The 13539-nt window shown below is 36.7% G+C and overlaps 2 protein-coding genes across 5 annotated transcripts in view; both read right to left on the bottom strand.

The window, feature by feature from the left end:
- Positions 1 to 9771, bottom strand: part of LOC128869681 (uncharacterized) — a 144039-nt gene extending 134268 nt beyond the window's left edge. For 2 of the 4 annotated variants that reach the window (XM_054112284.1, XM_054112287.1), the window contains exon 1: positions 8168 to 9771. The gene's annotated coding sequence lies outside the window, so the exon portion shown is untranslated. The other 2 variants (XM_054112286.1, XM_054112285.1) reach the window with 2 other exon arrangements.
- LOC128869682 (uncharacterized) overlaps positions 1 to 9771 on the bottom strand; it is an 81073-nt gene extending 71302 nt beyond the window's left edge. Inside the window, exon 1 of the mRNA XM_054112288.1 lies at positions 8645 to 9771. The gene's annotated coding sequence lies outside the window, so the exon portion shown is untranslated. The remainder of the gene's footprint in view (positions 1 to 8644) is intronic.
- Positions 9772 to 13539: the final 3768 nt, after the last annotated feature.

Here is a 13539-nt window from a genome sequence, read left to right as displayed (position 1 = left end):
ACATGCATGTGTTTTACAGACTACGAGAAAGCCTTTGACAAAATAAAACATAACAAGCTTTTTGAAGTAATGAAAGATTTGGACATAAACAAATATGACGTTAAATGTATACAAAACTTATATTGGAATCAGACTGCAGAAATCAGATTCGGAGACAGCACCACAAGAGAGACAAAAATCTACAGAGGATTGAGACAAAGTTGCATTCTATCGCTCTATTATTTAATGTGTACGAAAAAAAAAATTTTGAAGAAGCAATAAATGACGCAGAAATAGGTATTAAAGTTAATGGGATATATATAAATAACATTCGCTACGCAGACGATACAACGTTAGTAACAAACAATTTCCAGGATCTCCAAACTATTGTAAACAAGGTTGAAAAACACAGCAAAGACTTCGGGCTAAACATAAATATTGATAAAACCAAATTTGTTATTGTAAATAAAAGCAGCAGACTATTCCTATGCGAGACTAACCATAGGTGGCAAAACAATAGATAGAGTAAAAAGTTTCAGGTATGTGGGTGTATGGCTGAACGACCAATGGGACCATGATCAGGAGATAAGAGGCAGAATAGATATGGCTAGAGCGGCCTTCATGAAGATCAAAAAGATACTGACACGCCGGGACATACCAATCGGGTTAAAGACAAGATTTTTAAAATGTTATGTATGGTCAACACTCTTATATGGATGCGAGGCCTGGACATTGAAAACCGTGGTGCTACAGAAAAATGTTGAAAATAAGCTGGAATAACAAAATATCAAATGATGTAGTGCTTAATAGAATGCAAACCGCTAGGAACATGCTTACGGACATAAAAAGAAGAAAAGTCGATTATTTCGGACACATAACAAGAGGTGACAAGTATGATATTTTAAAATTGCTAATGCAAGGAAAAATTGAAGGACAAAGAGGAATTGGTGGGAAGAAAATTACATGGCTAGACAACATCAAAGAGTGGACAGGCCTCAAAACAATCGGCGAACTAACAGCAGCAGCGAAAAACAGACAAAAATATAATGGCATCATTAATAATATGACCTGACAACCGTACGCCTAAGATCATAATGACGTTTTATGTAATCGCGAACATCCAGCATGGATACGCCGATTAAGAAGAAGAAGAACAAAATCTTTGTATAACTGATGAAAACAACAAAAAATGCAGTTATTTTCCGCGAATTTCATTCATTTGGGTATTTTTGCAAATGGTATGGAATTTGAAAGGGGTAAACAATTAGTTAGTTGATTTAATTAGTTTCGGAATATCATATACCTATGCTATTTTTCCCACTCTTCTCTGATGAATCTTATTAATCCAGTTTTATTAGTTGGCGATCTTTTTCCTACTTTTATTTTTAAATGAACCCACAAATTTTCGATTGGGTTAATGTCGGGGCTTTCGGCGGGAGTATCAATAACTTTGGTGCAGTTGTAGAGTAACCAGGACCTGCATAAATAAGATTTATGTTTGGGATCACTATCTTGATAGTATTTGTATTTAAATGTGTTCGAATTTTCCGGGTCACCAAAGCCGAATTTTCAAATACTGGAAGTCAATTCGTTTTTTTAAATATCAAGATATACTTCCTTGGTCATTATTTCGTCACCCACTACCATTGTTGATATACAACTCCAAACCATTACTGACAGTTTTGTAAACTTTACGGTAGGGATAATATTTTTGTTTAGTAGTGCTGTGAGCGGCTTACGCTATACTCTCTGGGGTCCATCATGGTAGTAGAGCATCTTTTTCATCTCATCTGAGATAATAACGTCATCGCAGTACTCTGTGGGAAGTGATATGTGCTCGGTGGCAAATCGCAATCTTTTTTCAAGGTCTTGTGCTGATATTAGGGTTTTTTTCCTAACCACTCTTGAAGAATATTTGTGTTTTTGCAACACATTTCGAACAGTTTCATGAGAAACTCTTAACCCGTAGTCTTTTTCCGCTTGAAGAGCTAATCCTCTTCTACTGCTTTGCGGGCTATTATAAATAGTTTTAATAATTTTACGTTCAATTCGCTGCGTCACTTTTTTTGATCTGCCTGTAGATCCTTTCAACTCGAGTCTTTCTTCATTTTCAGCACGGTTTATTATATTATATACAGTTCTAATTTTGCGGGAGATTATATCGGCGATTTCTCTGGCTGATTTGCCTTTATAGTGATTGAAATACACTAATTGAATAATATTTTTTGAAACTCGTTTTCCTGGCATTTTTTTTTATTCAAATCTGAGATCACTTGTAGCACTGAAGACAATCACTTTGTAACTAAATAATTTCTTAGCCTTTTAACATTCCATACCATTTGCAAAAAAAACCCAAATGAATGAAATTCGCGGAAAATAACTGCATTTTTTGTTGTTTTCATCAGATATGAAAAAAAAATTTATGACCCTTTTTAAATAGAGTAAACATCTTTTTTGTTGTTGTTTTTGTAATGCGTGTGCTTTTTTAATAACTGTCGGTGCCTAATAGTCGTAGACAAGTACAGTAATGGAGTATGTGTATGAATTGTTTGTTTGCTTTTTTATTTGTTGTTGGAGTTTTCGATCAAAGCAAAAATTTTAAATTTATCTTCATTAAAAAAAAAAAAAAAAAATAATTGGCGCGTACACTTCTGTTAGGTGTTTGGCCGAGCTCCTCCTCCTATTTGTGGTGTGCGTCTTGATGTTGTTCCACAAATGGAGGGACCTACAGTTTCAAGCCGACTCCGAACGGCAGATATTTTTATGAGGGACTTTTTCATGGCAGAAATACACTCGGAGGTTTGCCATTGCCTGCCGAGGGGCGACCACTATTAGAAAAATGTTTTTATTAATTTTGCCTTCACCGAGATTCGAACCAACGACCTCTCTGTGAATTCCGAATGGTAATCACGCACCAACCCATTCGGCTACGGCGGTCGCCGTAAAGATATTCTTGACAAACTGTATATATATATATATATCACTTACGAAAAAAAAATAGCGCCGCAGGCGAAAATTTGGAACGAAAAATTGAGCGATTTTTAATTCGAAATTTTCATTATATTATTAATATTTGATATGTAAATATACATATATATATTTCATTTAAAAAAGAAAAATAGCGCCGCAGGCGAAAATTTGGAATAAAAAAATCGCGCGATTTTTAATTCCAAATTTTAACTATATGCCTACACATTTCACGCAAACTAATAACTCTTTGCTAGATATATTTTTTGTTAACGATACCGCTAAAGTTCTCCTATTTGACCAGCTTTCCGAGCCAGGTTTTTCTAAGCACGATTTAACTTTCACGACATTTGACTTCCAATTGACCTATGACACTAAATACTATTCGTACTGTGATTTTCTACGCCCAGATTATAAGCTTCTTGAAGGGGCTGGTGAGGAAATTGACTGGGAATGTATCCGTAACTTAATATCTAGTAATGAGCAAATTAGCTTCATTGAAGAAAACATTACTTGTACACAAACCAGTAAATGATAAAAACCGGCCATGGTTCAACAACCATATTAAACACCTGATTTATAAACGCAACAAAGCGTATCGCAAATGGAAGAGTTTCAGAACCTCGGAAACCTATAACACCTTTAAGGCTTGCAGACTATGAGCAACAGTTTAGTACTGCAGTGGGTTCGAAGCAGACGTGGAACAAAATTCGATCGGGATTGGGAACAAAAATCAACCTATGCTCGATTTATGTGATGTTAATGTAAATGTACTAAATGAGAATTTTGTGTGCTTGCCTGGCTCTGTTATTAATAATATGTTATGACAATTACAATTCTAATCTTAACGTTGTGATGTCCAGTTTTTGTTTTGAATGTTTCGATGATTGTAAGGTAGTACAGTCCATACTTAGTGTCAAGTCGAATGCGGCCGGTCTGGATGGAATTCATCCAAAATTTCTAAAATGCCTGTTACCAAAGATCTTAAAATATCTTACCTATGCTCTGAATACCTTCTTAACCACGACAATCTTTCCCAACTCTTGGAAGAGAGCCAAAACCATACCAATTAAGAAAGCAAATAGAGACTACCACCCGATTGCTATATTGTCGTTCTTATCCAAAGTTCTTGAGCGTATTATGCATCGCCAAATAAACACGTTTCTGAATAACAACGCCTTGGTGAACACATTGCAGTCGGGGTATAGATGTAGTAGGAGCTGCACCACAGCACTCCTAAAAGTGTCTGATGACATAAGGCTCAACATTGACAAAAAGCATGTGACTTTTCTAACTCTACTTGACCATTCCAAGGCATTTGACTCCGTAGACCATGAACTCTTGATCTTGAAGCTTAAAAACTTATTTTGCTTTTCAACGTCGGCTTTGACTCTTATAGAAACGTATCTAAGTGACCGATTACAAGCAGTATGTGGTGATAATACCATATCAAACTTTCTACCTGTAACCAGAGGTGTACCTCAAGGCCCTATCCTTGGCCCTTTTTTATTTGCCTTGTACATTAACGATTTGGTCAGTGTGATTAAATATAGTTATGTCTATGTATATGCTGATGACGTTCAATTATATGTTAGTTGTCCCATTGGCTGTATTGATATTTGCATAAGTAATATGAATTCTGATTTGAGCCTCACATTCAAGTGGGCTTCTGACAACGGATTAATTCTTAATCCTGATAAGTCCCAATGTATAGTTATATGCAAAAAAAAAAATATATCAAGCTCGATGGCTATACATAAGTCAAACTAAATGATGCTGTGATTAAATATGTGGACAATGTTAAAAATTTAGGGGTTACATTTAATAGAACTTTGACATGGAGCAACAACATCTTTACTGTCATAGGCAAAGTTTATGGTATGGTCCGAAATTTATGGACAACTCGACATTTTACACCAGTAAACATTCGACTGTTACTAGCTAAAACGTATTTGTTACCAACGTGAATATATGGTTGTGAGTTATATACTCCTTGTGATAGTGTATGTCATAGTAAGCTTAATATTTTGTATAACAACATTGCAAGATACGTATACTGTAAAAAAAGTTATGACCATATTTCTGTTTTTGCGAAAAAAATTGCTTCCGTATCCTTTTACGACTGGCTAAGGTTTAAATTTTTAGTTTTACTCCAGAAGATCATAAACACTCAGGAACGCAGATACCTCAAAGATCGACTTATGTTTTCAAAGTCCTGCCGTTCGTTAAACTTAGTCCCGTTGAATTACAGTTGTTTGCTAACTGAACGTCAATACCTTGTGTTCTCTGCCCGTCTTTGGAATACCTTACCTTACAAAATTAAACTTATAAGAGAAAGCTCGTGTTTCAAAAATAAATTGCTTGCCGAAAATCCTGAATGTACTCAAATGGTTCCATATCATTTAAATCTCTTCCAATGAATCCCTACTACTATTATTTTTACCTTACTTTCCTTTTTTAATACTTTTCTCCAACTTATTCTTCTTTACTACTATATATCTGTAATTTTAATTCTAATTTTAATGTTAATAATTTTATGTAAACTATTCTTAAGGTCAATCATTGTAAAAATAACCTATGGTTGTATGTTTGGGTTTAATAATAATAAATAAATAAATATTATTATTATATAATATATTGTATATATACATATATATATTGGGAGGTTGAATTAGTTTTAAAGGTGACACACAGATGGCGCTATTTATCACTTTATCGCGTTGGCAATACTGAATATATATTCATGACAAAGCCTCATCCCTAGGCTTTGTTTATCAGTATCTGTCATTTCGCTGAAGTATAAACAACGCAGTGTTTTCGTGCTCCGAGTATGTCAACTTTCGTGCCGTCGAAACGCAATTTGCGGGAAGCTTTGCTTTTCTGCTTCAATTTGAAAAAAAAAAAATACAGTCCAAGCCCGTGAATTGCTGCAGGAGGCCTACCCAGACCATACTCCGTCGATTTCAACATTTGAGTACTGGTTTCGACGATTCAAAAGTGGTGATTTTCACACCGAAGACAAGGAGCGTCTTGGCCAGCCCAAAAAGTTCGAGGACGCGGAATTGGGGGAATTGGTAAACGAGGACTCGTGCCAAACCCAAGAAGAGCTTGCTGAATCATTGGGCGTTGATAAATCAACCATTTGCAAGCGTCTAAAAGCGATGGGAATGATCCAAAAGCAAGGACATTGGGTCCCGTACGAGTTGAAGCTGCGCGACGTCGAACGGCGACTTTTTACGTGCGAATTGCTGATCGAGCGACAAAATCGGAAGGGTTTTTTGCATCGGGTGGTGACTGGCGACGAAAAATGGATCCACTACGATAACCCAAAACGCAAAAAATCATGGGGTTTGCCCGGCCACGCATCAACGTCGACGGCCAAGCAGAATATTCACGGCAAGAAAATCATGCTCTGCATTTGGTGGGATCAGGTCGGCGTCGTATATTTTGAGCTGCTCCAACCGGGCGAAACAATCACGGGGGATCGTTACCGACTGCAATTGATGCGTTTAAGCCGGGCATTGAAAGAAAAACGGCCGGAAACGGTAAAAAGGCACGACAAGGTTATTTTGCAACATGACAACGCTCGGCCGCATGTTGCTCAACCTGTCAAAAAATACCTTGGAACGCTTGGCTGGGAAGTGTTACCCCACCCGCCGTATAGTCCAGACATAGCTCCCTCCGATTATCATTTGTTCCGGCATATGAGTCTCGATTTGGCGGACCAGCGGTTCTCCTCGTACGAGGCTACCAAAATATGGGTTGAGTCATGGATAGCCAAGCAGCGGCCAGAATTTTGGAGAAACGGCATCCGGAAATTGCCCGAAAGATGGGCGAAAGTTGTAGCTAGCGATGGCCAATACTTCGAATAAAATATTTTGTACCGTTTTTTCACAATAAAGCCCCAAATCTTCGAAAAAAAACCTTTAAAACTAATTCAACCTCCAATATTTTATTTAAAAAAAAAAAAAAAATAGCGCCGCAGGCGAAAATCATCTTATTATGTTAAAGAACAGTGTGTGGAAATGATGTTCTTACGTTGCTTCGTTTTAATTCGCGTTCACATTGTTTTCTTTGCTTCTAGCCGCACTCCATTTCAGCGATGTTTTTTTAATTATTGTTAATTTGGCTAGCATATTTGAAGTTTGCAACTTAAAAATGTAATTTAAATTGTTAATTTATGGTATATATCAATAAAAAGTGTTAGAAACGTGTGTGTATGTTATATAGTTGTAATAATGATTAAAATAAATGTGATAAGGGTACTTATTATATCAAAATTTGGTGAAGGTAAGATACAAATTTTATTAACAAATAACTTAAAAACTTTTATTAACTGAATAGTGTTGGTGCTAGCTTTAGCGAAATAAGCACTAAATCAACATCTACTGTGAATTTCATTGGAAACTTCGTAATATTTCTTTCAAAACAAGTGACGGGGCATCGTAAGGAGTCCTAGCCTTTTTAAGTTTCGATGAGTTGTATGCTTTTATTTTCAAAAACATTTCTTAATTTTAAATTACAGCAAAAAATACTGCAGTATTACAATCAGCCCTCCACAGGACATCTCTGGAAATGAAATTTTTATTTCAGGTGTATGGCAACACCAATTTTTCGCTAAATTACAGAAATTTAACATTACATTACTTAAAAACTATTAGGCTCCGGAGGGTGCGGTTTACAGTTTTAAGATGGGGATACACCTCTCTATCCAACCCTTTTAACCTTTTTGTTCAAAGCGATATACATTACACTAAATTTTTCCCGTAAACTTTACTTTCGGAGTACAAACTTTGTACACATTTTTATTACCAAATATTTTATGTTTGCATTATTCACTGAAATGGTTGTGCTTTAAATGAAGAATCAGTGTGATTAGGATAAAATTGCAATGTTTTTGTTCATTGTCGCCTGTTTTTGAGTCATTTTTGCCGTTAAGTTGTAAACTCAAAAATAAGTTAATATTTTCTTTAATATGGAAATAAAAACTTCTTATTTCTTTAATATGGAATAGCAAAAGTAACACATTATTTCAACCCACGTTGGCATGTATATATTCACCTAGATGAACATTACTCCTTCCACTTCTCTACTACAGCTCGTGTGTGCTTTGATTAGAATATCTTATGGTTATATTTTCACAAGTAAAATTAAAGTATTGGATTTATCAGATTTCACAAGAATGAAATTGTATATCGAACCACGTTCTGATATAACTTACTTTAAATTTTCCCTCTTGCTACACTAACAATGACACTCTTCACTTGCGCTGCGGTCCTAAGTTTTCTGGCATTTTTTTTGTTGCTATTGAGTCCTGAGCATTCTGCCCCGAATGTTGCCTCCTCTCTCACTCACACACGTATGTACAAAAGGCTGTCGCATTCAGTGAATGTGTATACACAAGCCATTTTGACTTGATTACTTTTTTGTTATATCTTTTTCGCTTTTCAATGATTTTTATGTACACATATTTCATGAATTGTATGAATATTTCACATATGTGTATAAAATATTCCGCACTTATTTTGAAAAAGCAGCAATCATCCTCATATACAACACACTTCACCCAACTGTTTGCTTGAGATTCATTTAATTTACGAGAAATGAAATCAAATTTAGTTCTCAACTATATTTAATACTTCAAAATTTATTAAATTGAAAATCACAATGCGCGCTACTACAATTTCGTTGAACTTACTTAACACAGCTAATTGCCCGAAAAACCACAAGATTTTTGTTAATTCCATAAACTCTAAGTTAGTCAATGAAATATTTAAATGAACTGTAACGATACAGATAACCGTACAAACATACGATAAGTATGCCCAATAGTTTAACAAACACTGAACGATTCGAGTTGCCTTCGTAATCACATCTGATCACGACGTACATACATTCAATGCCACAATAGTGTAGTACACTGCTTAGTAGTGATGCCATACCTTGGATATTTTCCCTTTTTGGGATAATTTTTCCAAGAAATGAGCAGCAAGGGAAAAGAAGAATTTTTATATACATAGAAATTAATATGTGAGGGTTTTGAAAATGTACGTTCATGGTAGCACGATATTTGACGTTCAAAAGTCCCGAACCCCAACACTTCTTTAATTTTTAAGAAATACAATCTTGCTGCTGGAGAACTCACTTCACAGCTTACAATTTTGATGAAAATCGTTGAATACTTATTAAATTTTGTACATATAAGTTTGCTTTGTTTTTGTTTTATTAGCATGTAAAAGCATGATAACAAAGCGAGAATCTTCTTTTCCGAAAAATGGAGAATTTGGAGATTAGTATCTTCTTTGGAGTTTCTATTCTCCCCTGGATGGCATCATTTCTGCTTGTGTTAATTTATTGAGCTGATGTTACAGAACACCGGACATCTTTTCTTCCCCGAAAATTGGAGGTTTGCATGCAAAAATAGTTTTGTTGTTGTTGTTGCTTTGTCTGTTTGTTCACAAATTTCAATCACAATTTCAACTAACCAAGTTGCAAAAATGTTGTTACCCTAGTAACTTCACCTTGTGCAGTACAAAGCGTGTGGTCAAAATACAAGGTGAAGACAGTAGAGAATAAATATGCATAAACAAATAAACAAAACAATACCAAATACGGTTTGTACTCAAACTGCAAGAAAAAAACTACTTGATGAAAATCTTGTACGACGTTAAGCCAAGTCCAATTCGTACAACGTGACTTCGTTGGGGCAGTAGTAGTAGTAACTAATAATAACAGTAGCGTTTCCACGACAGTCGCTTCTATTCGCAACCAATTCGTCTTGCACTGTGCAACCTATTCGCTTACTCGCAACGCAAGCAATTTCTCTTCAGCTTCGTCTTCATCTTCGTCTTCGTCTCAGCGTGCACTGTGTTTGCAGCCTTAGGTATCTTGTTCAGGAGTCGAACCATCACATCAGCGAACGTAGTACTCGTCACTTAAAAAAATGCATATTTTATACTATGGCATATTTTATACATACAAGAGTATGAACGTACTCGTTTTATTGAAGTATCATTCGAACACCCACAACTGCCCGTAAACGATCGAATTTAACCAAATATACTAAGTAAATTGTAAAAATACATAGGCAAATATGGTTTTTGTAATAAACTTTTTATAGAACGAATTTTAATAAACTCAACCCCACACAAAAATATGTCATGGTAGAGTATGAGGCCAGCAAAGACTGCAATTAGAAACCCTACGCGACAACTTACGGAAATAAGTATCTGCATTTTTTTTTTAGGTTTAAGTATTCAATGCAGAATTTTTGATTTTATACATGGTTTTGGATTTTATTTTATTTACTTTTGTATTCTTTAGTAATTAAGTATTATATTTATATCTTCCGAAACATGTGACAAGCGCAATAAGTAGCCATTAATAAATTAAGTATGGTACAAAGCTTTTCCAATTCACTTAAAAAATATTTTAAGAACTATTTAGAAAAATGCATTTGTATGTTTACATTCGCTGCAATATCGAGGTGTCGCAAACCGACTAGCATCAACAGCGAACGAAAGGCCAAGACAAAAACATGAATTAGCCTTGATGGCGAGTGCAGATACATAGCGAGACAGTGCACGCTTTCTGAGTATACCGCAAAATGAGATAGACGAAGACGACATGTAACTAGAAGATACGTGATACCAGATCTAGAAATTACGATACTGATTTAGCACATGCATTTAAGCCGGTTTCATGCGCATGGGAATTTAGTTGGAAATTGAACATGTAAACGAATAAACATAAAGTAATATAGTGTCAGTCTTTAGTTGAACGTGTACATTTAAAGAAAAGTGTTGGAAATAAAGTAAAGCGATTGTATAACCATTATTTTTTTTTTTTTTGACGTGATAACGTCTTATAATTGGATTTAGCCGGCTGCACGCACGTTATCTTGCTCAATCGTCGTTACCTTGCTTGAACTGCAAGCGAGAGCGCGGAACGAACAAAAAAGAGCACAATCAGCCCCCGCGTTCGGCAACGTTCGACATCTGGCTCTCTCCTACTTGAGTGAGCATATATATGTATGTATATGTGTGAATATGCGCATTTGTATATAAATTCACATATTTGTATTTGCATATGCCTTCTTCCTGTGTGCATGGTAATGAAAGTAGGAATGAAAGGGGGTGTTTCGAGTGTAATGTGTCTTGAAAAAGGCAAATCGATGATGTTCCCTTTAGTGTTGTTGACTTATTAACGCCTGATGCACCTCATTATGTTGTTCTCCTTGTCGCGGGGATGAGGCTTAAATGGTGGTTTGACTCCCATATCATGGGGACAAACCCAATACGAACTAAGAGGGAAGCTCCATATGAGGATTGGCTTCACGGCAAAATTGCTGGCCATCCAATCACCATATGAAGACCACCGTACCGACGTACCTGTTAATCCTTAACCCTCATCATCCCATCATCTCCTCTCCTCGCACACGGGCTACTAGCAGTCTTCAAAGGTTGCTTTCTCTACGGTCATATACCTCTTAAGTGGAGACAAGTCAAAATTGTTTTCATTCCAAAAGCTGGTAGAAACTCACATACCCATCCAAAAGACTTAAGACCGATATCTCCGAAAACTTTGGAGAGGTTGATAGAATTTCACTTAAGCCTAACTATAGATAGAAATCTCTATCTCTACGTCACAACATGCCTACACGAAAGGGAAATCGGTAGGGACAGCTCTACATAACCTTATTTACACGGCAGAGAGTTCACTGCACAAACAGGAATTCACTTTAGCCGCTTTCATTGATATTGAAGGGGCCTTTAACAATGTTGAAGGGGGGGTAATTACTGCAGCACTCACTGATCTTAAGGTAGAACCGGGCTTGGTAGGCTTCATTGGCAAAATGCTTAATAGCAGAATCATTGAAGCGGAACTAGGAGAATCGGTACTCAGGAGATTGGTAAGTAGAGGTACACCGCAAGGTGGAGTCCTCTCACCGTTTTTATGGAACGCAGTTGTAAATAAACTTCTGTTAATACTGGAATCGGTGGGCTGTAAGGTGATAGCTTACGCCGATAATGTTGTTATTGCTGTCTCTGGTCAATTTCTATATACACTAAGAGACCTAATACAAAAAGCTCTAGATATACTTTCTAGGTAGTGGTCTAGGAGTCAACCAAGACAAAACACAACTCATATTGTTCACTAGGAAACACAGAATCCCTCAGCTAAGTCCAATTATGCTCAAAGGGGAAGCTCTTGTGATTTCGGAAGAAACCAAATACTTGGGACTAAACATAGATAGGAAACTGACTTGGAAGTCAAACACCTTAGAAAGAGTCAGGAAAGCGAACATAGCTTTGTATGCCTGTAAGAGAGCTTTAGGTAAGACCTGGGGAATTGAACCTAAGGTTGCTCATTGGCTCTACACTGCTGTCGCCAGACCCATTCTTTTATATGGAAATGTTGTCTGGTGGTGTGCTATGCAGAAAAAAACCTATTCTAATTTATTGAATAGGGTGCAGAGATCAGCGGAATTAGCAATATGTAGCGCCATGAAAACCACGCCATTCATGGCTTTGGACATCATGCTACATCTACCACCCCTAGATCTCTTCTGCAAATACTCAGCGGCCTGCTCCGCTTTAAGACTCAAAGCGAGCTCACAATGAAGAATTGTCACACATGGATATTCAATCATTTTAGACTCCTACACGGATATACCCAGTGACTTTGATTATCACCCTCCCATTCTTTGCTTCAAAAGGAATTTCCTAATGAAAATCCCTTCTAGACTAGAATGGCTTGAAGAAGATTCAACACCCAACACACCCGTTAAGATCTACACGGACGGATCCAAAATGGACACCGGTGTAGGATCAGGGTTATTTTGCGAAGAGCTTTCTATTAGTGAATCCTTTAAATTACCGGATCACTGTAGCGTTTTTCCAGCGGAAATAAACGCTATTCTTGAAGCCTTAAAATGGTTAAAGATAAACAAAATATCATCAACGGATATCTGCCAAGCTGCCCTACGAGCCCTGAATGCATTCCAAACAACATCAAGGAGTGCCTTACGTTGACGCCAATCTCTAAATGAGATGACCAAGCAATATCGTATAATCTTATGCTGCGTCCCAGGCCACAGAGATATACCAGGGAACTGTAGGGCAGACCAACATGCAAGAAAAGGTACCGGTATGCCAGACATAAGAAATTTTATGGAGATACCTCTCGCAACTTGTAATCTTCTCATTAAGGACGCACTATTCAATTCTGCAAATCAAAGATGGATTAGCGCTAACACCTGCGAAATTGCTAGGCAAACATGGCCAAGGCTAAATTTACGTCTGTCCAAGAGTATTATAAAACTGAGTACACTTCAAATCAGGACCTTAGTAGCGGCCCTCACAGGACATTGTCTCATAGGAAATCATGCAAGGAGATTAGGCGTTGCACGCATGATTTCTGTCGTAGTTGCAGAAATGAGGAGGAATTGGAAACAATTCAACACCTTTTTTGTACATGCCCCGCTCTAGCCAGAAGCAGAAACCGATCATTAAAATCCTACTTCTTAACGAATATAGATAATCTATACACTTTAGGTATCAACAACCTTTTACGCTTTGTCAAAAGCTCAGG

This window comes from Anastrepha ludens, chromosome X (genome assembly GCF_028408465.1).
Source record: "Anastrepha ludens isolate Willacy chromosome X, idAnaLude1.1, whole genome shotgun sequence".
Lineage (NCBI taxonomy): Eukaryota > Metazoa > Arthropoda > Insecta > Diptera > Tephritidae > Anastrepha > Anastrepha ludens.
Note: the sequence above shows the minus strand (reverse complement) of the source record. Positions and strands in the feature narration are given on the sequence as shown.